This window comes from Caloenas nicobarica, chromosome 7 (assembly GCF_036013445.1).
Source record: "Caloenas nicobarica isolate bCalNic1 chromosome 7, bCalNic1.hap1, whole genome shotgun sequence".
In the NCBI taxonomy this organism is placed as follows: domain Eukaryota; kingdom Metazoa; phylum Chordata; class Aves; order Columbiformes; family Columbidae; genus Caloenas; species Caloenas nicobarica.
This window is the reverse complement of record NC_088251.1, coordinates 10991379-11017687: the sequence shown is the minus strand read 5'-3', so window position 1 is coordinate 11017687 and position 26309 is coordinate 10991379. Positions and strand designations below refer to the sequence as shown.

Below are 26309 nucleotides of genomic sequence, written 5' to 3'. Positions count from 1 at the left end.
TTAATGTAATAACATGAAAATAACAGATTCAATTTTGTGGTATTTCCCACTTCATTCAAAGGAGATTTTATAAATTTTATGAAGATCCCATCTTATCCTAATCCATATGGCAAGGAAATAAAATATCAGCAACTAAGATAACTTTCTGGATTGCTGGCATAATTTACGGGGGCAATCTGCTCTAGACAGCCATTTGTAGCCTTTTCTGTACAACATATTGTCTCTTACTGTGCATTTCAGCAGCACTTGGCACTGGTCTGTTTGTAATCTCCTCCTCTGTAGAATCTAAGACTCTTTTACACAAAGATACAAACACAGAGAAGCAAGACTCCCCCCGCATTTCTTAATGATCTGTTTAATATGATACATTTTTCTTTTGTGTGTCCCTCTTTGAAGCATTAAAATCTACTATTTTGCTTTGGTGGTTCTATAATTTCCAGCTGTATTATGTGAAAGTTGGTAGCGGTGTTCCAAAGCTGAGGACTTGATTGGCAAGTTTTAGCTGTGGGTAAATTTTCACAGCTGATCCATAAATCCCCGACAGACCATTAGGAGCTTCAGAGCAGCTCTGGCAAGCTCCCCTACAATAATTGTAGTTTTAAGTTTGTTATATTTAGTTTTCTCACCTCTTAGCTGGATGCCAGAGGGACCTCGCTAGCAGTGAATCACTGTATCAGGTCTGTATCTACTTTTTCCTCCCAAGTTGGTGGTTTGTACAAATAGCATGATGCGGGAGGAGGGCTCACTGCTTGGCTCCCTGTGGACAAGGCAGAGACTATCCAAGGGTGTGACTTGTGACAAATCGACCCTAGATCTGGGCTTAGACATTTCAGTAATTCGAGGAGACCTGGAGTACATCACTTCTGACCCCCCACCTCCAGCCCCTGCTCTTAAGAAATAACAGAATCATCAAGGGAGGCAGAAAAATTGCTTCTTCAGGCTTAAACATGACAGGGTGATATATAACTCTGTGAGACAGAGAGATGGCTCTTAATTTAAATTCCCTGAGGTAATTGTACTTATTTATCTGTAGTGAAGCTGGCGGGGTGACCAGCTTTTAGGAGTGGCCACGGCTCTAAGAACAGAACCACATGGGTGGCAGCAGTGAGAGCAGCTTCTTTCTGGTGCCAGGGTTTGATGGTAACGATGCTGCTGGAGCAGCTGGAATCCTGGCTTGGAGACCACATCCCTTTCAGGCTCATGCAGTAGAACCAGTGCTATAGCGACTATACTGCATCTTCGATAAGCCCCAGAGAATGCTTCGTATAGACCAGACCCCCACCTGTCTGCCTGATAAAGCCAGAGGTGAAGTTCCTGTCGTTCCCCTGGATTTGGATCCTGCTGAATGGGCTCTGGGAGCAAACTCAGACTTGGCTGCTTCTTTGAGCAATTAATGAATATTTTGTATGCTTCCTTCTGAAATCTGAACTGCTTTGTCAAGGATGTACTGGCCACTTGGTGGAGTCTGGTGTATTACGCTGCTGAAAGGACAAGGGGACTCTGTAGAAAGGGCAGTGTCTGCACAGTGGACTCTTCCAAAGGCATATTTTTTCCCTTTCTAGAAGAGGTGAAGATAAATTGAATCTCTTTATCTCCTGCTACACAAAACCAGCCTCTCATACCTACAGCCCATGAATGATTTCTTTACACAGGAGGGCGATAGAGAAGCACTATGTGAAATATTCATGAAATGGAAAAGAAGAATTGGTGGTCTATTAACTGAATTTTCAAATAATTTTTTTAGAGCAAGAAAAGCAAAAAATTTCACTCGTTAAAAGCTCCTTCAAATAAAAATTCCTTCAAGTCAAAATCTGAATTTAGGAGGATCAGAAGCTTTGTTGATTAGGGTCTTGTTAGGATAAGGACAGAGTAAGTAACTATAAATAGTGATCCAGTGAATGATGATCTCGCCCTACAGACTTTGTGTTGAACTTAAACAGGAGAAGGTGAAAATATCAGCTGATAACCTTCTTGCAAGGAGACATCTGATTAAAATAGAAGGATCTTTGGTAAAAGAAATGGAATTGGTCACCTCTTCAATCCTTAGTTTCAAGTGCTTTAACTTCATTTGATGCACGAAGTCAAGTGGAAGATGTCATTCCTGTGGTGGGGTAGAGTGCTGTCGGTGCCAGGGTCGGTTTTGGTATCTGACACTTAAACTAGAAATGCTAGGAGTGATAAGAGTAAATGCGCTAATTACATGTGTGCAAATGAAATGCAGAGCATGCTTCAGCTGGAAGAAAAGACGATGCCCTTCATCTCTATATCATAGTGGAAAAAAGTTTTCAGGACAATAAGAAACTTCTAACATGAATTGGGATTGAAGTAGGATTAGAAAAAAAAAAAAGGCAAAATGTTTTGAAGATTAAAACCCAAATATATCAGGTAGATGGCTGTAAGCAAACTGATTCCTAGGTTCACTTGCATAAGTGTTGTGCTCTGCTTTATTTCCTTAGGAACCTAATGGATGGGATGCAGGTCACTAAGAGGATATCATGGACTTCTAATGCTTTTTGGCAAACAGTTCACCAAGATAGTGGGGCTATAGATCAGAATGGCCAGGCATCCTCGCCTGGTACTTGCTGACCAGCAGGATGTTAATGCAAACTTACACTAGCTCGCATTGCATCTCCCTGGCAAATAAAATTTGCAAATGTTTATTCACAGATGTAGCTGGAGTGAATCACTGACCAGTAATTACACATTTAAGAAGTTTACAGGTGGAGCCTGGGATTGACCTGTAATTACAGGCTAAACATAAGAGGGGCGGATGGATCCAGAGTCTTGCTGCTGACGGTTGCTCTAAAATACAAGTGAAGGAATGTGGCTGTGGAGCACAAGGGGAGAGTTTAGCGGTCTTGTTTTCACCACAGGGTTAACTCAGACTCCTGCCTAGGCTTTAGCTGTTACCATCTATCAAGCAAAACTAGTCTTTGTTAAAAAGGCACTTTTGAGACAGTTGAGGATTTTGAGAAGAATCTGACCTTCACTTGGGTAGCTGTCACTTTGGGAAGAATACGTTGGAAAAACGATCTGCATGCTGGTTATCCTCCATTTCCACCATTCCCTGAAGGACAGAAAAGTTCTCTGTGTGATGCTATGGACCAGCAAGGGTTTCAGTCCTGCCCTGCTGCAAGAATTTCCCAGACTGAAACCGTGTTGGCTGAGCTGGGACCTGCTCTGGGGAAGCTTGCGTTTGGCTCAGGTTAATTAGAGATATGTCGTGATGGTGAAATGTGTGAGGGAGGTGTACCCAGAAGAAGAACCAATCTTTCTTTATGCAGAGGAAAGCCCATGTACTTCTCCCCAGCTTCTTTGGGAAAACCCAGACATCGTGCTGGCATTACATCAAACAACTCTACTTCTAATTTTAATTTTTCCTATCTGCAATGTAGTCTTGGTCTAGCCGGTATCAACATTTTCTTTTCCAGCTATTAATTAAAATAAGAATGAAATTAAACATATCTCAAGGTGCAAACTCAGTGACTTGCCTTTTCTTCCTCATGAGAGAAGTGACACACTTACAGCTTTAGTAATTGCAAGAGGTGACTGATGGGAAAACTAAATGAGTGTCTTGTCCTGTGTGGGTTATTTACCTGTGAAGTGGCCGGGGCGGTCAGGAGGTTCTCCAACTCGTGTGTATGTCTTTGAGAGTACAAGTGATTTGGAGAAACGAACCAGAACTTTTTCCTAATTGAAAGAGTGCCTAGACTTATCTAGGGCTACAGCAGGTTATTAATAGAACATACTGCATTTCCTTCACATAAAAATACGAAGGGCACTTTGCTGAGAAAAAAATCCTGCTGTGCCTTTCTGTCTTTGGGACCAGCTCATCACCCAGCTAAAATTAAAAGGTGAAGTCAGGCAGTTCTTGCTCTCTATTTTTAAACTGCTTCAGCATATGAATGTGAGTGTGAAATCTTTCTTTAGGCTGTCTTAACTTAATTACCTACTTATTCAAAATATTCTCTTCTCCAATTGCTGAGCTATAATTATATTCATCTTTTCTGTAGACACACTGTAGCTACTCGGTGTTTTTGTTAATTAGTTTTATGCTTAATTTGTAGTTCTGTAGTTATTTACAGTGATGGCAGGCTCGTGGTGTTTAAAATATATTTTGATCTATTAAAAAATTAGCAAGTAGATGATGTTTTTGTATATCTGTTCCATGTTTTTCTTCTCGAAAATATCGTGAGGAAGTCTGCTTAAAAAACAAGCAAACAAGACCAGTAAAAAGTTCAAACAAATAATTTTTCATTTGACCTTAATAATAGAAAATGGCGTAATAACTGAAAATGTTTTGTTACGCTTTTGTTTCTTCAAATCTTTTGTTCCGCGCAAGCTTATTCCTGTTTTATTTTGCTTATGCCTGTTCTTTTGTTTTTGTGGAAGGGGTGATGTGACCCCAGCCCAGGAGTTGCAGCGGAACTGCTTATAAACTCTCTTTTTTCTGCTGACTTGGATATGCTGAATTCTTCTTCCTGCATTTGAGTGCATCTATGAAAAATCCCTGTCAAGCACCTTTGAAATGAAATTGTGTGCTCTTTGCTTGCACAGAGAAGCAATGTTCTCCAGTCTCTTGGTTTCAGCCTGCAGAGGGTGTGCTTTCCTCCTGCAAACCATCACCTCCCAGCGCAGTGTCCCCAACACACGGTCCCACCGACACTGTGCTGACAACCTGGCATTGCACCCAGAGGTGCGAAGGGAAAAGGGCGTCTGTCTGTCCCTGGTGACATCTGTCCCTCGATTTCGTTGACTCTCAGCTGCTTGAAGCACAGGCTGTGGGACCTCTTCCCAGCTGAGCCCTTTCACGGTGACAAAGACACTCCTGAGGGAACACAGTGTTTCTTTGCATCCTTTTTCGGGACTGGCTGTTGATCCTAAGCACTGTACAAAATGGAGATTTGTGCTCTTTCCTCCTCAGGGTTTTCCTGGTTCCTTTGCTTTTCCCAGTGGGAGCAGCTGTGGTGTGGGGAATGTTGAGAGAGTCTTGCCCGCAGTTTCCCGTGTCTGGTCAAGCAGTGACCAGGCTCTGCTGTGCCAGGTCCTCTGTGTCTTGTCAGGTACCTGAAGCTGGGTGAGGTGATGAGTTTTGAAAGGTGTTTCCTTCAGCATCCACATCCTCCTGGAGCGTGCACATGGGAGTCTAGATGTAGTCCTACCTTTGACAGCTAAATGAGTGAACCGCCTGCTGCAAACTGTCTTAGGGTGGCTGGTACCTGGGGATTTAAGCATGGTTACATCTCCCCAGGCAGATCCCACGTGCTGTTGATCTTACTGGTAAACTTCCACATACCTCCCTCAACCGCTTACCAGAAATACTGGAGATTTCACAGGCTTGGGTGTTAGATGACAGCGCATTTGTATTGCTGGTGAGAAACATGTTGCTATTCATGGTGTTTAGTGGAAGTGTAGCTGGATAGCTAGACAGTGATGTGAAGTAACACAAACCTGGAACCGTAGTCTTTTGGACACGTCTTCCCATGCCAGTCTTGGTGCTTGGAACAGTTTGCCCATTAATTCGTTCCAAGCTTCCACCCCCTCCTTGCCCTCTCCAGAAAACCCTTGGCAAACCTTCTGTTCTGTAAATCCTCCTGCCTGGGCTGGCCACTGCCCCTCTGGCCCTGCTGTCCTGTTGCCCATTTTTTATTTCAGATAGAAAATTTGTCAGCACAGAGGTTTATGTGAACATTTTATGTCTCATAAAGAAATATACAGACCCTTTATTATTTTAGAAATGAAGAGCTGCATTTTAAGACTGAAATGTGGACATGGTGTTCACCTAGACAGTGGGGTTTTTATAAGGCTAGCTATAGATTTTCTTTTCTCCAACTGGAGACTGCAGTCCAATATTAGAAAAATTACACTAACAGTACCCACAAAACTTCTGCTGCTGTCATCTTTGCATTATCTGCTAACGTTTAGCTTTCAAAACTGATTCTTTTTGGTGTGTGTTTTCATAAATGAACACAGTTATTATGCATTAGTGAAACACATGCTTGACAAAAGCATCGTGACAAAATCAACAGGTTTTAATGGTGTTAACATGCCTCTGTGCTTGAAATGGAGCCTGAAAAATTTGTCCTCTGGAATGTTACATTATGTTTTGGCCATTGGAAATGGAGCACCTGACAGCATTAAGCTATCAGAAGGATTTCCAGTCATGGGCAAGCAGCCATCATGTTTATGTTAATCCACAGTAGGAGATTTGGACAGCTTTTGATTTATGAGAGCTCATCTGTTCAATATAAGCTGGAGATCAGCAGAGCAGTTACCTTTAAAATTCATTGGAAAGCACTGAAAGGGAAAAGAGAATTTTATGGGTACGGTGCAAATCTAGTGGAATTGCTAATTGTGCTTCTAGATAATCTGAAAAGTGCATTTCTCAAGGTGGACAAATGAACTATTTTGTGATTGCTCTTCCTCTTTAAAAATATCTTACCAGCTTTGTCTCATTTTAAAGCAGACACTAAATTCTCTAATGTCCTTTTCAATAGATTGAATTAAATAACTGGAGAACCAGAAACTGTATCTGTTTTTTAGCAGCTTGAGCCTTTCTACATTTGTTTGAATGTTGCAGAGTTTACATGAACAGATTTATTAGCTGAGCTAAACAAATGGTTTTAAAACTAGCCTATAAAAATTCTGAAGTTTTCTTCATATTGTGGCTTTAAATGGTTTTAATAGTAGTCTTTATTTGAAGAATTCGAAACATCCTCATTTTTATTTCCAAAAATGGCACATGGAATGTATTTATTTAAGTGGGTGATAAAACTAAAGAACGAGGTCATAAAGTGGTGTTCACTAAAATGTACTAAATAATACAAAGATTCCTGTCATGGGACCTGATAATGAAACCAGAGGAAATGTCTTTCTTGTGTAGCCTATCATGCAGGTGGAATAGAAAACATCTCAACATTAGTAATAAATATGTAGGTAATGTATCAACATTTTTATGTGTGCATGTGTTTTTTGGTATGTGTTTGTTTCTGCACTTATATACAGTTATATTTATTTAAGGAACTCCTATTTTAGAGATCATTCACAATTTTAGCTATTAATATTGCTAACCTTTCCCAACTTACAAATACCCCGTTGTGGTCTCCCACACATCTGTTGTGTCCTCTAAAAAGACCTGTGCTCCTTTAACCAGGGTATTGTGTAGAAACAGTGTTAGGATGATGATGTAAATGATAAACTGTATTGTCCAAGAGGTCCGTTGGTTTCTTACTACGTTTCTGGGGCAGTCTGGGTCGAAGCATTGGTACGATGGAAACTGCCTTTTTATTTTCAAGGCATAATTTCAAAAATAAACCAACCTGAACAATTCCAAATTCCAGCCAGCACTTTGGCTTTTCTGTCAATTGAAATTTCAGATAATTGCATGGCCTGTGGCATGACCTAACTTTAACAGCGCCTTCTATGAGGTACTCCTTCTATAGGTTTTACCACATTGATATTAAATCTGTGATGAGGTTAGCTTGACCTGACTGTTTGGAAGGTTAGGGATTGTGGAAGAGCTGAGAATATTGTGTGAGCATGGCTTTGTATAGAGAGTGCGTGTGTATGTATGTATACGTATTTATGCATATATACACATACATAAATAGGTTTTCTTGAGCTGTGCATAATAACCCTGTTGCATATCTCCTTAGGGATACTGAAGTCTTGAAAGTAAGATGGGAATGGCTGCCTGGGGAAGCCAGACCAGAGGTTTCATTTGCTGAGCTCTCTGCTGGTTGCCCTGTGAAGGTCTTGGCTCCGTCTTCCTGAACAAAATATCTCCAGGAGTGCAGTGGGATGTGTCAGCCCAGGGCTATCTGTGTAGAGGATCCACCGTGAAGCTAAACTGCTGCATGTTGTTGGCCCTTGTTGGCTTTCAGCCACGGAGCAAATTTTACAGAAATGGATCTAAGTGCGGTTGCATAAACTTTGCTTCACATGTCAGAAGTGGTGCTAGACCCTTGCTGGCAAGAAGCACGTCTGGCCTCTCTGGCAGCGTGAGAGAACCCTGCAGCATGTGCATCACGTGCATCACAGGCCAGAAGTAACACGGGTTGCTGGGCATTCCCGATGGGAGAAGTGGGTGACGCTAAAGGCAACTGTGACTGCACGAAACACAATGCTTGGCTGCTGAGTTGCTCTTCGGTGCATTCTTCAGGCAGCATTACTCTTCAGCAGCTGACCGTGAGCACTGCCCCTACCAGCACAGGAACAGCGTATAGCACAGGAATAACCTATAGCCCCCATGACGGCAGTGGCTCTGTCTGCTGCCAGCCTGTCCCACCCGCTCACTGAGCTGTTTGGGGCAGTGACCTTACATTTCTGTGTTACTGTCAAATGCCATCACACTTTTTGATCTCACTGCATACCTAGTAGAAGCTGCTAACTGGTTACTGGGGAGTCTTCAAATCACCTTCCTGGTCCTGGAGAGCTGTATCCCAGTATGGCTTTGCTGAGCGAACTAGTCTACTGCAGGAATGGATTTGAAGAGAATTTATTAGTGAAGATTTGTATCAGTATATAATTGGTTAAGGATATGAGCTGAAATTCAAATTCGTACTTAGATATGGTTTTTATTTAAAACAATATCCTAGTTAAGATTTGAGTAACATATTTTACAAATCATTCTTCAGATGCTCTTTCTGGAGCTCAAGTGGTTGTGTTATAAATGAAGAACAGATTCAGGAGACTTCACAGTATTAGTGGTTATCTTATAATGTTTTCCAGATGGCAGAACATGATGTAATCCATACTGCCCAGTTTGTTTCACTGAACTGTGTACTCTGTCATACCCAATAAGTAACCAAGAGACTTTAAGAAGCTCATCAGGCTGTTATGACGATAGCTGGTTAATCCAACTGTTCTTTATTACATTATGAAAACTGCAGATTAACAAGTCACTTGTTGGTGAATGTAGGAAGATTGATTGCTACTCAAAGCTCTGCAAAAGCTAGATACGCAACTCGGATTAGTTTAGCTCAAGCTACACTTTGGTGAATGAATGCCATTTTCCTCAGGGCTATGAAGTAGTTTACATCTGTTCAATTGTAAATTTCTCTAGCAGAACTGGGTAATTGTGATTCCTCTTCTTTGAAGAGGTGATGGGAATGTTTGTTAGTTGTTGTTTGCATTGATCTGAAATAAAACCACAGCACTAGCATCACTGGTTGTGTGGGCATGGTGACTAAGGTCAAAGTAATTGCAGCTTGCAGTTGCTCATAATTCTGCCAGTGTTTGTGCAATAATGTTGTTTACTAACTAGTGCTTTTATTAGGCTGACGGACCATCTTTTAAATGGCAAACCCATCAAATTTAAGTAGGCACTTTGCTCAGGATTTTCTCAGCATTAATTGAAGGCGCCAGGCATCCTGCGTTGGGACAGGTGCAGTCGTGCTGTGCAGAGGCAGGATTTGAGGAGTACATGGGGCATAGCAGCTCCCTGTGCATCCCTACATCCAGCTGTGTAGGGTTTCTCACTTGAATCCATGTCCAAGAAGTCTTCAAGGGACATTAGGGCTGGTGCAGGAGGATTCAATCTATTGGCAGTTATCCTGTAGGGTGGGTTTTGTATGCACTTTTTTAGGCTATCCTGCCCTTTGGCGAAGCCCAGGAAAATGGGATGGAGATAAGAATGATAAGAGGCATAAATACATGGCATTAACTAGCTTCTGGAAAGGAGGAGAAAAATTCCTGAAGTGGGTTTAGTATTTTGTGGTTGTCTCACCATCCGTGGAGCAGCTGCCTGTAGGTGGCCTTTGGTAGGACACACATCGCTGGGCTGGTTGATCTGATCTGGCATGGCGCTTTCTACCCTGTCTGTGTGTGTTCAGGCAGGGAGGGTTGAACAGGAGCTGAGAAACACTGGGAAGAAGAGCTGTTTCCAACACAGTTGTCATTTTGATGGCTTGCCATGTTTACTTGTCTTGCTGTTTTACCCAGTGTCTTCCTCATCTGGTTTTTATTGTGCCTGGAGTTGCTTGTCTGGAAGCTGTTTTTATTTTTCCTTTACTCTGTCTCTGGGGAATTCCCCAGTTCAGTGTCAAAACACCCCCATGCAGGGGAGGCGGGAAAAAGGAGAGGTTTACGTGATGCACATGTCTCATTTTACAGTTTCCTGATGATCTTCAGCTGCTTTTAAGGAGCATTTGTTGTTCATAGTCAGTCCAGGCTTGTTTGTTTGACTCACGCTGTCTTTGCTCACTGCAGTGTTGCTGGTGATTAACGGGCTTTGCCGTTCTGATTTCTATGGCTTGTCCTGTGAAACAAAATAAATGACAGTGGCTTTAGGAAATTGGAGAGTAGCAGAGAGAGAATTCTATTTTTCATTAAATATTCCTCCAAGTCCAGGGGACTCAGTTCTGCAGAGCCTCTTTGCCTCTTTTTCCGCATCTTTTGCAAAGAGTATGTGAACATGGGCTCTCCAGTGAAATAAGGGCTGGGAAAGGGGACAGAGAAGGGGAAGGAGTCCTAAAAGGGTGATGTTTTCATGCCCTTCTTCCACAGCTCTTCTCCCTTTCCTCCCCTACTCCTCAGTAACTTTTCCTTCAGGCTTTCTGCCACACAATATTTTTCTAGTATTCTTGATGCCCTGTCATGTCCTGATCTGTCTGATCCCTAGTTTCTCCTCTACCAAACCTTCTTTGGTTTTAACATTTTATGTAAGAATTGTCTGCTTCTTCCTCAGCAGCTAGACCTTGTGTATAAAGCACAAAGAAGAAATATCCCTCGCTTTTTCCCGTTTGGAAGAAATGCCATGGAGAATCACAGCAGATTTGACACCTGGAGAGGTTTCTGCTCAGGAATCCAGCCCACTGACTTGCTTTAAGGTTGTGGGAATGGAAAGTAAATATTTGTTTGTCTGAGAGAGGCCAGAGGTTTTCAGAGTTTATAGAAAGAGAAAACTTTATGTACTGGAATTGTAACATTAATCAAAGGCCTGAAAATGCTCTATTAGCAGCGGTTTTCTGGCACTATATGGTCTCTTCTCCAAGAAAATTTGACTTTGATGAAGGAGGGAGCAGCTATAAAAGACATTGCCTTCCTGGGAGGAGTGGGGAGCCCTTTCCTGTGTTTTAAAGAGCCTGTATAAAACAAGTTGAAATCCTGCCTGGAAGGATTTTTGGCGTGCAGAGCGCTGCCGTAAGCGTAGACTTTGTGTTGGCTCAGCGCACAGACCGCGGGTCTCGGAGCCGTTAAGCGCAAAAGGTCAGGATTGCATTTAGCCCATAACTATCAACTCTGTGATACACTATTAGTCATAGAAACTTGAGAAACTTGTTAAGATGTTCTGAGTTTGGTTTTGATGTGTTGAGACAGCTTTTTAAATTCCTCTGCAGTTTAAAGTGTTACTGCCAGTAGGAAAGTCAGTTGATCGAAATACAGCGTTTTTAAAAGATTTTACTCCCCTTATGCTTTTTGTGATTTTACAGTCATCTTCTGATTTTAAGAGAAAGAAGTTGTCTGTAAGTGTAAAAGCTGTCTGTCTAGAAGTAAATTCTTTATGCATAATATAGTTAAAACACTTCCATGCAGCTTTTCCGTTGCAGAAGTAGTACAAGATTGTTTTAGCAGCAATTGGTTAAAAAAATTATTCAGATGCAAGTAAGATTTTTTTAATGTTACAAACATTCCTTTGAAATTCTTAATTGTTTTTCTTCCCACCTCAGCCCCCAAGTTCTATTTAATTCCAATTAGGCAATTTTTGTTAATCAGTAATGCGGTACCATATTTTGTCATTGTTTCCTAGGAGCTATGTTTATCTAACTCAACTGTGTCAAACCATAACTTTTATAGGAAAGCTACAGAGTAAACCATAAACCACTTCTCCTGCATAAATCACTTATTTTAGTCTTTAAACGTCGTGTTGTACATACTAACCTTGCCCTTTTTCAGTTTAAAGGTGGAGGTCATTATGAAGTGACATGGTCCATTCAGTCTTTTGTTCTACTTACAGAAGAAAGAATATTTCTGCAAAAATCATAGAACATGATATCAAACTCCATTACTTATTTTTCCCCATTGATAATAGATAAGAGTAAACTGATAACCATCCAGAAGTCTTGTTCTATGCAGAAACTCCTTTGAGTAGGTTATGGGGGGAGTGATGGGACAAGCAAAATGGACAATCACTCATGTTTATCCATCGATCAACAATAACATACTGTGGCACATCAGACAATTCTACTGTAATTAGATACTTTCTATTTAGAGATCATTCAGTGAAGTAGTGCCTCACATTTGTTCATATTATAGCTTATTCTTGCTTACCGCGTCAGTGTATTCTGTTCTTGAAGGTGATTGCAAAAATGTCCCATTTTTGTGTTTAATCTCTAGGTATGTTGAGCACAGAAATTTAAGTCATGACCTCGAGAAGCTATTACCTTCTGAGAGATACTGGCTTGCTTTTAGTTTAAATTGTTTCACATTCTTGTATATATGTGTATGTAGTGCAGAAGGAAAATACATTTTTTCGCCTGTATCCCATCAAAAGGATTGTGTATCATTGAAAAAACCCTCTATCTTCCAAAAGCATTTTATTTTTCTGGCAAAGGGAAGTCCCTTCGGGGTTAGAATCTGAGATTGGAGACTGGCAGGTGAAATTATTTATCACTTCTAAACTAAAAATATATCGTGTGAAAGAGATTTAGGTGTCTCTGAACCTCCATGGTGCTATTTTGAATTATTTTTCAGAGCATATGTAGGAAAAACCTTGCGTCTTTTTAAAAATATTCAACGGTTGTGGTTTGTTGTTGTTTTGGGGGGGGGGGTTGTTTTGCTTTTGTTTAAATCAGGCTTGGAAATAACTAATTTATTTACCTTTGTGAATACTAATCTTTTAAATAAGAGGATATGCACGTTCAAGAATAAATTTCATGGAATAATGCTAATTTCATCTGGTTTCGTAGAGATCCTGTTCTATATGCTGATACTTTGTTAACTGTGGCTAGTGAAGTATGACTGAATAATACGCGTCATTTCATTTACGATATACAGATGATTTTGCCCCTTGATTTAATGAAATTTTTGTCCTCCCTGCAACTGTTCAGTACCTTTGAATCCCAGTGTACCTGAAGGTATTGAAACTTAGTTATTTTCTAAACCTTTCTGTGTAACATCAAGGTTATTGGTAGAATTCTATTTTACTAAAAATTCTGAGTAAAATGCAAATAGAATTTTTTTCTTTTACAGTTTTAAAAATCATCTTTCAATACTTCTTATAGTGAAAATGTCTTCATGCAACAATGCGATCTAGTAATGATGCAGAATTCCTAAGCTATTACAACTTTGTAAGGTGTGTTTAAAACTTGGTTTCTGACCTTGAATTTAAAAAGCATTACAGAAATTGGTTATTTTATAGTCTTCAAGAAAAACCTGTCAGTGCTCAGTTTATAGAATCTAGAACATACTATGTTTAAACAAAAGCAAATTACTTTTCTCAAAACAGAAAGAAAAAGGTTTCTTATGGAAGACAATCTTGCAATGGAAAAAGCTTTGTTCTGCTGTTTTGCAAAGAAATCTGCATGTTTCAGCTAAAAAGCACACCATCTTTTTGTTAGTTAAATTGCATATCTCAGAAATTAGCTTGTTTAATTTTGTTATGAAATTATAAAACTCTATGGTGAAGAAAATGTGGGTCCAATACCTGCCTGTTCAAAATAGATCAAATGAACTGATTAGTAATTGATAACATCCAGTGGAACCTGGCAGATGATCTCGTAAATGTATTTACTTGATCGTTAATCTACAGCGTATAACAAAACATTAATTTACAGACTGTCCTGGCCTTAAGTTGTGTTTCAAGCATCCTGTTCCCTTTCAAAAGCTAAACTTTCCATAGGCCAGTGCTTATCTTGCCGGGCTTGCCGTCTGTCGGAGATTTAAGCTATACTGGCTGGGGCACTGCGTGCAGTCGAACCTTGCGAACTTACGTGAGTGCTCGGCAAGAACATGGGGAATTACTGAATTTTTATCAGTAAGAGGAAAAGCTCAAAAGTAAGGATAATGGATCAGAAAAGGTAGTGTATTCATTTAACTTAATGATATTAGTTTGTTATTATTACTTAGAATAACGTTTGATAGTTAATGAATTTTCGTTCCTATGAAGAGGAAGAGAACGTAGGCTATTTTACTGCTGTGTGTAGCTGTTTGATCTTTTGATAGAAGCATTTGTGTCTCCAGTATGTTATATTATTGTGTTATTAGCAAAGGCAGATGAAAGTTTATGTATTTTGGTTTTAATTCTTCTTGTGAATGGGATAGTGGTGGCATTTGTAAAGACTATGTCTACTTCTATTGAAAGCACAATGCACAGACACAAGAGAAAGGACTCAGAGGTAGGATTTATTTTTCTTAATTGTTCCTATTGCCCTTGACAAATATTCTTTTTTCTCGAACATGATTCAGAATTGTTGTTCCCAAATGGGTTACAGCAGATAGGGATGCCGTTATGTGAAGTGCTTGATGTGGTTTGCAAAACAACTAACGATCAGATAACTCTGGAAATGTTCTCTGCTGCTGTCAGATGCAGATGGTTTATTTTTGACTTGCAGACCAATATCAAGCCCTGGATTTTGTCAGGGCAGGGTGTGGGCACTGAAGACTTTATCTTCTTTTTACCTTTGTCGACAACATATCCTTATCCTTCCTGGGTCTTGGGGTGACTGCTTGATAGTGCTGGTATTTAAAACACCTAGATAGGAGAAGTCATGAACTTCTTTTTCTATTTTTAAGGATGCTCATTAAAGTTGCTAGTGAGGCTCAGTGAGCACCGGGCTGTGGGGCGAAACTGGGGGAAGACACGGCTGGTGAGACCGGGAAGCCATAGAAACACATGCCGCCTCCCACAGCGCTTTGTTAAATGGAGATGTATCAAAATCATAAATTAGCATTACATAAGCTTAAACAACTTGCAAGTATTAAATATTTGTTACACCTCCTCATTTACTTATTTATTTATTTATTTATTGTTTAATAGGTGTCCTTTCAGGAAAAGTGCATTTGGGAAAGTTTCAATTAAACAGTTATTTTGTTTGTTTTTAAGGAGAATCACTTCAATTACCTAGTGTTTTATTTAAGTAAGAGTTATTTATGTGCTTTTTTTTTTTTAAGATTTACTATTAGCTAAGCAGCTAAAATGCAATTATATGCCTTCATAAAGGTAAGAAATTCAATGAAACTTCAAAATAGTGAATAGAAGGAGCACATTGAGTTCCATGCAAACCATTAGAATGCCTAAGGAGTGCTTGGTCTGTGCTGGAGGCTGGTAGTAGCCAGATTCACTCACATTATGTTAATTTTTTTTTTTTTTTTTTTTTGCTTAACCGCTTAGTGTCTTGACTTGACATTGCCCCCTGTCCCAGACTCTTGGACCCCGCGGTGTTGAAAGAGCAAAGCAGTTTAACTGCAGTTACTACTCTTTGTTTGAGGGTTAATAATAATTACATAACTAACAAATTACGTGTCTTAATTGGCTTTATTTATATTGGGTTTTAAAACTAGAACAAAGTAGTGTAAACAAACTGTAACACTGTGAAAATTTAAGAAATCTGCAGCTGAATATAATGCACTGTTTTCCAGAAGAAATGATGAGTGTCAACTCAGAATTAAAAAAAAAAAAAAAAAAATATTGCTAAGAGGTCACGCATAGCCTTTTATTTTTACAGTATCACTGCAGATAAATATTGGTGGTCTGGGCAGAATGGTAGTTTGTCATCTGTTTTCAGCCCCTCTCACATAATAACAACTTTTCTTTTGCTGGAGGTGAGGAGGCGAAGAGAAGAAACAATTTATTCAATAGGGATGTTTAACTGGTAAATGGTTCCCTATCTAAAGACACATTTGCAAAATTAAAGCAGCACTTTGAAGGAGAAGGTGCAAATGCATGAGCTTATGTGTTAGCAGAAAAATGAATGCTCTTTAGTGTATTCAGTCTGTATAAATATGTAATTATTAATAATAGTTAAGTTACCTCTGTCTCTTCAGCTTAATCACACCATGGATAATATTACAAGAATATTTTCCTCATGTAGCAACATGGAGTTTTCTTTTTGTCCGTGGTTATTAGAGGTTTTTTTATGCTATTTGTTGGCACGCCTACTGACATGAAAAATCATTGTGTAATCAGCAATAGTGGCGGATTATACCTGAAAAACGAAAGGTGACAAATAATATGTATTTGAACTTGCATTAGTGAAGCCTGGCAGAAGCTATTATTTAACACCTGCATCTATATAATCTTATTAGACAATGGATGCAAATCTCTGTATGAGGAGGAAATACTGCTTTGAACAAAGGAAAATGGAAATTATCTCGTCTTTCAGTATAAACTTTTAATTTGAGAAAACATGGTCATCGCACTAGCAGTTCACACAGTCCTGTAGCTCATTTATGTCTTCCTTGGATGTCTTCAGTGTGTTAACTGCTGTATGTCTAAATTTTCATTACCTGCAATATTAGTCTTATGAGGTTTTGTGTGAACTGGTTTAAAATGTTTGGAAAGAGTTTTATGAGATGTGACTAATGATAATCTGACTCAAAATATTTCTGTCACAAATGAAAACAAGTGTTACATGTTGGTATTGAGTAAGATTAAAAAGTAGTTAAAGAGCTGAACAGATATTCCTTGATATTGTACTTCTTATTTATATCACTATAGATAATTTTTCAGTTGCAGTCTCAGGTGAAAAACAGGAATTGTGTTAAAACCAGAGAATAAATGGTAGCATAATTACGCCCATATTTTTCTATAGTGGCAGAGATCGTCAACATTTTCCTAAAGGATATGACAGTGTATCTTATTATTTGCTATAATGATAAATTGTTTCTGTTGCAGTTATCCCCACGAGTGCCACTCCTGTATTAAGTAGCATACAATCCTGCTCGTGTTAACTAAAACATCCAAATCGCACAACTTGGTCGTTCCTTGTCCTGGGAGTTTGTAGTTCTGGCTACATAGATTTGTTAAATGCTCTTATGCAAATTTAGCAGCACAGACTGCTCTGAAACACTTTTTAATTTTATGGGTTTTAAGTGTAGATGAATCCCCGGTGATGCCCAGGACTAGATGAGTAGATATGAAAATGTTTAAATGCTGTAAAGTGTACTATCTGTTATTCAGAGGATTGTATGTGTTTTCTGGTTAGAGATCTGTAGAGCTGCCATATGGAAGTCTTTATCTTTTCTTGGTGTCATTCACCTGTCTTGAAACTCACAAATTAAAATTAAAAAAAAAAAAAGTGTAGCAGGGAAAAAGAGAAGAAAAATGAGCTATGTTAAAGAATGAGCTGCTTTGGTCCCAGCCGGATTCTTTCCACCTCTCCAGTTGGAGAGCTGTGATTTCTTTAAGCCACCTACCTTCAAGGATTTAAACAGCCAAACTGTTCTATTCGGATAGTAGAAATGGCTTAACATTCACAACATATCACTGTTTTCCTTGTTAAAATTTGTCATGGTGACTTTTTAAATTTACCAAAACCCAACTTTTCAGGCTCTTAATGTATCAAACAAGTAATACAGGTCAGCAGAGTATTAGAACTGTGCTGAATGTAATGGATTACTTCAGTGGTATTTAGCTGTCCCTTCAACAGGAGTTTATTTTCTAAAGCAATGACCCGTGTTTTTTCTACTTTTATTTTAGCTGGGGTGAAAGCTATAGAAATTTCTTTTAAATGGGTTTTACTGCTGAACTTCAATATAGTTTGAGTATAATGTTTCCCAGTAAATGGAGTGGTAAAGAAAATCCAATAATCTCGTTGCTGATGCAGCGTTGTATGTCTTAAGACTGGAGTTGCTAAACTATGAGCTAAAGCTTTCTAGTTCTAGGAGTGACCTGCTGCATATAGCACTGTAAGGGAACCTGTGAAGGAGTTTAAGCTGCAAAATACACATCTACGCAATGTATCAAATATCATCTTAATAGGACATGAGGTTTATTAATCTTTTAAAAATATTCTGAAGCCATTGTTAAGGTACACTAGTAAAATCAGGAAGTAATTATATTCCTCAGGAATAATTAGCTCTGGAACAGTTCTTTACATGTACCTTTTGACCTGGTACATATAGCTATAGGCATATAACTAAGCAAGTCATGCAGTTTTAGAAATCCTATTATACCAATAAATATATTCCATCTTACTACCCCCAAAAAGCAGCAAGGAGTATAAACTCTTCTTTGCCAGGAACACGCAAATACATTTTGTATTCCATCCTGTCTCTTCATCATATATCATGGTGGGCTTTTACAAAAAAATAATATTTTAGAGACTCCTGTTCAATTCTCTCAGAATTGTATTCATGTGTGAAGTTGCCAAAGACAGCTGGTTTGGGGGTTTCTGTTTGTTGTTTGTTAGTCCTGCTGGAGCTCGAAAATTTCCTTTTTAGCATTCACAGTTCTTTTTCTGAATCTTTGCTTGAGCAAACATGCCAGGTAACCCTCCACACACCCCCTGGTATCTGAGCAAAATAGGTATTAATGTCCAGTATTAAGCTTTGTTAAACAGCCCACTACTAAATGTCTCAGTAAAACGACTAAAGAAAGAATGGGAATCTTGGCTTTGTTGAGCAGGAAAATAATTGCATTGGACTCAGTTAGTGATTTCAAATACTACTTTATGAATAACTGACGTGGGACAATTTGAAGCCCAAGCCCAATTAATTCTCCACAATGGATCTTAAATCTTAGAGCTGTTACCTTCAAAGAAATTTGTTTACTTATGTTTTGGGGCTTGAGAGAAAAACAACCAAAAAAATGACCTTAAAATCAACCAACGGATGAACTTGTGGAGGTGTTGGTGATCTTGGCCACTCTTATCAAAAAGTGTACTCCAAAGAGCCTGTGGCATTAGTGATTTTTTTTTCATTCGTAGCACAACTGGGACACAGAAACTCCATTTTCTTTAGCAAGAATACTTGGACGCCCTCCAGTCGAGTGGGAACAAAGAGTTGTCTGTCAGGGTCCCGGGAGCCCCCACATCTGCTTTTTAAAACAGGATGTGGGGAAGGGTAAAAATTCTCTCCATCTGTGACGCCAATACAGCTTTGAGAACACCTGGAATTACCAGACCCAGCATTTGAAGCTTATCGCTGGAGCTGATTTCTGATCGACTAAATGCCTTTAGGGGCTGAGTTTGCATGTGGTGTGGAAGCAAAGTGTTAGGGCGGATTTTCCACTGACGGATCTGGACCCTAAAATCTGAACCCATTCTTCCTCCTTTGGAAAGCTGTAAAATAATTTCAACAAATAACTTCTGGGTGGCTGTTTAGCCTGATTTTTGTTTTTATGTCAAAAAAAAAAAAGTTACCCAAAAATCCTTTGAGTAATTTTTAGTGCATTTCAGTATCCACTCAGAATTTCATAAGCAAGTGTATATAATTTATGCCTTTATTTTTTGTTAATTGCCTTTGGTTTAAGTTGATTTCACTTGCGTAAATGTCCAACAGAGCAGAGAACACTGAGCACACAACCAGGTTGCTTAAGGAAATGTCATTCCGTGCTTGAAAGTGAACTGAAATAGCTGTGCATTTTCAGTAGAGCCTGAAAGTGTTTCCTGCGATCGACGTGCAATGAAGATGGCCCAAGTGCGTCATACTGTCAGCCAGCTTTTAACAGAATGTGATTCAGCAGTTACTCAGATAATGGGCTAGCTAATTAAAAGAAGAAGAAATATTTTGGTGGAAAATTTGTGAAAGGAAAATTGTTTCTAGGCTTTTTCATATTAATTATTCGTCTGTCTGTTTTCAACTAAAGATGCTGTTGGTGAATTCTGTTAATAATTTCAAATGAGTAGTGATATTTCATTTGATTAAAGCTGTCTTAGGACTCTGTATATAATGTCAAGAAGATTTGTTTGATTTCTTTTATTTTGTTTAATTTGCAATGAGGGAACAATAATGGGCTACCATGTCCTGGCTCTAACACTTCTAGATTTCAGGAGCAGCAATAATAAAACTGGTCTGGGCCACTTATAAAAGCTCTGCTTTGTATTTCAAAGATTGTTTGTTTCAATCAGTGGCCTAATTAGCTGCATATTAATAAGTGTAGAATTTCTTAATACAAACATAAAGAATCTGGTTCAGAATACATGTTACAATATATTTTTAGAAAGGAATCATAGTAAAAAAAATGTGGTTGCAGTCATCTTTATTTCTGGAATTTTAAAGTTTGCAGGAAAACTCTGAAATGGGAAGGTTGACAGCCATAATTGTAATTATGTGCTCTTGAAACTAGTAGGTGAGTATGTTAATGACTGCTTTTTGTATTCACTACTCATCGTTTATTGTAGCACATAATCTTAAAAGTTCATCAACTTGTCTTTGATGTTTTTAATACTGAAAAAAACCCTCTGCCTATTAAGGAGGATATACAGTACGGATTGAGAGGCAAGCGAGTGCAACAATTCTCGTTGTTTCATTTTTATGGTAACTACCAAATGTTAAGGATGTTCGTGGCTTTTTTGGTCTGCTGAGTTTCTGCTATTTTTTCCTCAAGTATGAGTCTGAATGATGTGTTCAGAATTTTAAAACTTAGTTGGTTTGGAAGTCAGCTTCGATTATTAAGAATGAAGGTTCAATTTCATCTCTTGTATAATTGTCATCTTGAAAGAAAATCTTTAAATTCCCACAAACTACAGTAGAGTTAATGTGTCAGCTGGGCTGGTTACATCCTCCTTAACAGAGTAGCCTGCAAAATACCGAGACTCGAGCACGGGACATTCCTACTTCATCAGTTCAAACAAAGATAACGATAAGATTGTTTGAAGGATTACTTTTAAATTTAAGAAACAGAGAATATTTTGAATGGAAAAAACCCTATGAAATTAGGTGGTGGGAAGAAAATCCAGGTGAAAATGCATCGGTGTTAATCTGGCTCACAGCTTGCCTTCACTCTTCCTTTTGACAGTCTCAACACTTTGTAATCCTTTGTAATCTAAAACTGGGTACGCACTGCTTTTTTTCTGTGAAACAAAATATCAAGCAGAGGAGGGGGCGGGGGGGAAAGTTACAAATAAAACCAAACCCCTCGTATATAACAGAGGTTTTTCTAATCACTCGGCAGACAGTATCATAGTTGTTATAACTTGTAGAATAATTTTCCGTTAGCGCACTGCTTGCAGTCTATTCAACATTTAAGAAATTTGATTTTCTGTATTGCTGTTCTGAGAGGTTTGAGCTGCACGTGTAGTTAGAAGCTGCTACGCCCTTGGCTTTTTGGAAAAATGGACAAGGAAATTTTCCCTAGAAGTTCACTGTTGTAGAGGAAACATCTTATTTAAAAGCCATCCCGTTCTTTGTGAATACCCTAGAAGTAAACAGTTTATATTAGAATCTTGTATTTAAAAAATAGTAACACATGGCTTGAATTGACACATTTATCCTTTTCAGTCAAATATTTTTGACGTAATTTTTTTAGTGGTTTTTAAGTATATTTCTCTATATTTCTAAGAGACACAGTACAACAGAAGTATAGCAAAGACAAAAGGTCATTGAACGATGGTGAGGAAAAACACTGAATCTCTTGAACAGGGCACTTCAGCAGTATATGAGGGTAGTTAAAATGTTACAAAAATTCTGTTTCTTTGAGGTTAATATGTTCATATTAATGCTGGCAATGAAGTAAATTTTCTTGAAATCCTCACAGAGCTCAGTAAGTCCTTTTCTGTGCTGTCTAGAGGGTACACAGAATGAACGCAAAAGTATTTGGATGTTATAATTAAATGTCAGTATACTACCACAGTTGAACAATAAGAGCTTTTAATGTCAGCCAAATCTTTGATGTGTTTGGCACTGCATTTTTGGGGGGATGGATAAAAGTTGTTTTACATAAACATTGTAAATTGTCATTGATCCCCATGTTATAATACAGAAGTCAACTAATGTTTATATTTAACTATTAAAATGTTTTTAATGTGGCATTTTAAAATTGCAAAGGTTAAAAACTTTGTTTAACTTCGCATGCGTTTAAGTATCTTGAAAGGAGTTTAATATTCTTTCAATTGTATAGCTATACTTTTCCTTTATGGAGCCAGTTTTGTTCTTCTAACTTAAGAGAAAGCGTTCACCGTACAAAAATTCCAGAGTGTGTTACCTGCACCCTTTAAAACAGAATGGAAATACAGAAGCATTGCATGTATCATGAATTCTCTGTCTAGATACACACATATCATACAATCTCTTCTTTCTTCTGTACATGATGTTTGCTTTGGTTTTTTCGTTTGATTTTTTCCTGAGATGAGTTTAGGAGGCTTGAACCTAGCTGGATTTTTTGAAAAATAAAGTTCGCATTATATTTATTTTGATTTGATTTTTTTTTTAATATCCCGACCGATTATCAATGCTTTCTTTTCTAGTACTTTTAAGGGATATGCAAAACAAAAACACCTAGGAAATAGCTGATAACTCCTGTGAGATCTGTGAAGAGTAATGACTGGAATATAAAGAATTAGGATATAGAGAGGACGAACATAGAGAGGATGAAATTACAGACAACGCGATAATCGACCGTTATACTGCAATAAGTAATTAAAAATGTAATAACTCAGTAAAAACATCATCTTTCCTATGTTCTTTAGGGGAGGAACAGTCTGTCGATGCTAGAAAAAGACTGGGCAGTTGTGACAAACCTGCTGTGTGACCCACCTGGCCGTAGGTGTGCACAGGGGACTCCGGGCACAGGGGCTGTTTGCCCCTCGCTCCACGGCAGCATCACTTGGGAGGCGACGGGCAGGACGGGCAGGACGGGCAGGCGTCCCAGGGCACGGGGCTGCGCCGACGGCCTCGCAGCTGGGAGCTGTCGGCGTTGTGGGGATGCAGACCGTGCCGGGGTGAGCGGTGCCGTTCCCGTAGGCGCTGTGCACATCTAGCGGGGGCGGCCGCCTCCACCTCAAAGACTTTGTCAAGGATTAGAGGGCTTTAGCGAGGATTGTGTGGTTTCGTTGCTCTGCGCGTTGGGAAATGCAGTTGTGGCTTTACGCGGGTAGAGGTTACAGTCCGGTTTGTAAGATGAGCTACAAGAGGTTCCTGTAATATTGTGAATTAAATAATGCGAGTTGAAACACAACAGAGAAGATAATAAATGTGGAGAGAACAAAGGGGAGGAATTACAGTGACAAGTGAACTGGGCTCACGGACTAGTTCTGGGAGTACTCAAGTTGCCCTGAGACAATAGTAAACAATTTAATAGTAATTTGCCAATACATATATTTGGCTACTGGTTGGGCTCTACAAGATCTTGCATCCTTTTTTGTTTACATATTGATGAAAAATAGAACATATTACTCTCTCTCATGTGAATGAACAGGGATACTCCTTGAATGCAGTTTAAAACATCAGTATTATAATTTAAACTGTAGAAAACACAGGTGCAAAGAACACAAATAAGATTGCACATGCTTTATCCATTCCATATCATGAACTGCTTTATTATCCTTCTTTGCTTGCAATTGAATATAGCCAAACCAGGCTCAGGTTTATGAACAGCAATAGGTGATATTTCTTAGGAGATTCCTTGATGAGATTGGTGAGATTGCCAATATCATCTGACACTCTTGACCAAAAGTCATTTTCTTACCTTCTAGCCTGTCAAGAGCAGTAGACTCTTTTTTTTTTTCAGCTTGATGACAGATGAAATGAGTGTTCTGCACATGGGAATCTTCTTTGTGCTAAGATGTAAGTTTCATGGCAGAGAATTAAGAAGGCTTGTGCCTTTTTTTTTTTTTTTTTCCAAATGAGGACGAAAAGCATTGATGTGTGTCATTAACAGTAATAGCTCTAAGAAAAAGGCACCTGCCTGGATGCTTCATGGGGATAGGGAAATGCTGTCTGTGCTCAGGCCATGGTTTTGAGTGTAGAGCCCTGTTGGAAGTATCTGAAGTTGGGCATTTTGGGTGACTCTTGCACAGCAAACTGACAGGTCTGATTTGGATTCCCAGTGAATGAGCATTTGTATCACAAAGCCTGGTTATTGGTCTCAGCAAAGAGAGACTGCATTACTTTAACCTCTGGAAGGAGTCAACATTCTCTGTTGTGTGGGAGCTACTTGTGTTCACCTTATGTTCTTGGCTGTGCTGCTGCTGTTTGGTGGATCAGTAGGATCCTGGTGGCCTGGCTGGATTTCCCTGGAGACTGAGTGAGGATTTCTCTATTTCGACTTTCTAGACAACCAGTATTTACCTGTGGTTTTCAGTGGTCTTCTCAAGGTTTTATTCTGAGGTTGCCCATCTCAGCCAGTCACAACTGGGGGTTCTCCATAACTCATGTAGAAAGTGTTAGAAAGGAAATATGAAAGAGGTATGAAACCCCTGTTGAAACTAGTGGACTTCTGAAGTCAGTGTCAGAATCGTGGTCAACTTGCTTGCTAGTAATTAAAACTGGCATTTGAGAAATAACCCCCCCAAAACCAGACCTGCCACCCCAAACAAGAAGATAAACATCACTTGTTCTGGAAGTTTGCTACCTGGAAGCAACTTACAGGCTTTTGCATAATTTTTTTTCAGTTTGTGGAAGAGCTAGGTTTATTCAGGCCTGTGTTAGGCTGGGGAGAGGTTTACGAAGAGGTCACCAAGCTGTTGGGAGAATTATTGTGACATCGCTGCAGTTAATGGGCTTGTCACTTTGGGGCACTGGAGTGACAATGTGGCTGGTTGATCTCTTCCAGAAACCTCTGGACTCCAAGAATAAATTTAAAGGTGATTATAGTATGTCGTATCATTTACACAACTTACCTATCAGTAATGCTTCCCATATTGTCAAATGTGTGTGTCTATGTACATATACGCCTGCTGAAAGGATTGGGTTCAAGGGATAAACTCTGACAGCGATGTGGACTCAATTTGACCTTGTAAAATGTAAGTACCTCCTCATTGGTTGTACAGCTTTTCATAAAAGAAAAAGCAAAACCCTACACTGGCCATTTCTTCTTCCACTACATAGGCTATGCAGGACTTCTTGTAAGAAAAAGGAGCAAATCTGATTCTATCCCTTGACTTAAGATTTTGACAACAATGTTTTGGTTTTTGTTCATAAGCATTTTCTGTTGCTGAAGAGTTATTAGGATAAATGGCTGGAATAGCAGGGATTTGGGGCACTGTTGATAGTCAACAATGTCCGTAAGTGGGGCTTTTCACCAGGCTTCATGCCATATTAATCACGAAGTCTGAGAGCAGTGGTGGGACCTGTCTCCTCGCTGTTGGTCCCCACAGCCTCTGCACTGGATGTGTCAGAACAACAGCACTGGCAGGTGGAAGAGTTGCAGTAAATATGCACAGTTATGGTTTAAGTGAAAAAACTGTGGGAAAGGAAATACATTAATCCATTGCGGCTGGTTTTCTTTTAAGTAAGCCTCTGTAATAAATTGTAAGTTTTTCCTGGACTTACTCTTAATATTTCTAGATTCCTTTCTTGTGTGGGGGAGGGAATGGAATAGAAATTTAACTGAAGCATAAAAAATATTAAAATACAGAAGCATCTGAAAATTAAATTAAGTTGTGCATGTAGAAAGAAATCCTCTCCCATGTGGTCTCTTTTGTGAAGACGCTTCAGGAAACCCTGGTCTAGCAAATCATAAAACATGCACTATGCATATGAGTGCATCATTTGTTCAGGTGGTGGTGCGGAGGCGATGTTTAGGAAGTGCTTTAAAGCCAGAAAAGAATGGATCCCCAAATCCGGGAAGAGCTAAACTTAATGAACAATTGAGTATGGGCTTGCTCTTTGAAAGTACACTAAACGTTTTGTCTTTTCACTCTTTTGGTTTTACAGACTTTCTTCCTACATAATCAGGAATTTCATGTCTGATCCTTCTTTGATTTTTGCAGTTTTAAGAACATTTAGCATATATTTACTCTGGCCAAAAAGGGGAGGATGTTGAGTATTATACAAAACATTTTTTAAAATTCAAAGCAATTAGTATAATTTCAAAAATCCTTTTGTTTCTCAGATGCCGAATTTTCATTTTGATTCTTATGTCATCACTTTGCTATTTTTTCCTGTTGTTACAATTTTTATATCCTAGAAGAACCAGATATCCAAAGAAGGCACTTTCCTATGCCATACAGATGGGGAGAAAAAGAATAAATTTTTCTCTCCCATTTCCCTTTGTCTCTTAGTTGTAAATCACCTTTGAGGTGCATAAAAACTTTATTCCTTACTTCTAAAAATACTGTGACCCCAGCCCAGCGTGTCAGGGGTGCAGGATGCCCACTGTTCCAGGACAATGTCTCCATATGGCTCTATAGCATCTCCATAGGGTTACGAGGGAGGGTTCAGGCTCCTGCTCTCTGCAGACACCACAGCTGCTGTCGCGGTGTGTGGCA

The 26309-nt window shown here is 39.1% G+C and overlaps 1 protein-coding gene and 1 long non-coding RNA gene across 3 annotated transcripts in view; one reads left to right on the top strand and one right to left on the bottom strand.

Annotated features, from left to right (window-relative positions):
* RBM20 (RNA binding motif protein 20) overlaps positions 1–26309 on the top strand; it is a 102513-nt gene that overhangs the window by 9974 nt on the left and 66230 nt on the right. The gene's annotated exons all lie outside the window — the stretch shown is intronic.
* LOC135991079 (uncharacterized) lies at positions 8618–22842 on the bottom strand. The gene is made up of 3 exons (XR_010606475.1): positions 22636–22842; positions 11881–11970; positions 8618–10258 (listed from the first exon to the last, which is right to left on the bottom strand). It is a non-coding gene; the product is annotated as an uncharacterized LOC135991079 (long non-coding RNA).